The sequence below is a fragment of the Penaeus monodon genome, chromosome 27 (assembly GCF_015228065.2).
Source record: "Penaeus monodon isolate SGIC_2016 chromosome 27, NSTDA_Pmon_1, whole genome shotgun sequence".
Lineage (NCBI taxonomy): Eukaryota > Metazoa > Arthropoda > Malacostraca > Decapoda > Penaeidae > Penaeus > Penaeus monodon.
Window position 1 is genome coordinate 16,451,398 of NC_051412.1, and position 331 is coordinate 16,451,728.

Consider the following 331-nt stretch of genomic DNA (forward strand, 5'->3'; position numbering starts at 1 on the left):
TATTAATGTGGCTGTCTGCAAAAGTTGTGTTATTTTTATAATTTAACTCAGTGGCGACAGGTAATTCCTGCATGTTACCATACCATGTGCTGAGTGCTACACACAGTCAGCTGCTTGAGTAAAAAATAGAAGCACAGGAAGTATATATTTTTTCCATCATCAATGGTTTTAGTACCATAGTTGTTATAACTGAAGGATAGAGGCTGTATCACTAATAAGGATTTTCATTCGTCGTCATGGAAAGGACCAATATCCTGCTCGACGAACCACCACAGATCAGACAGAACGAGAACAAGAAGAGATCAACCTTCATCTCCCTTCTCAGCATCCA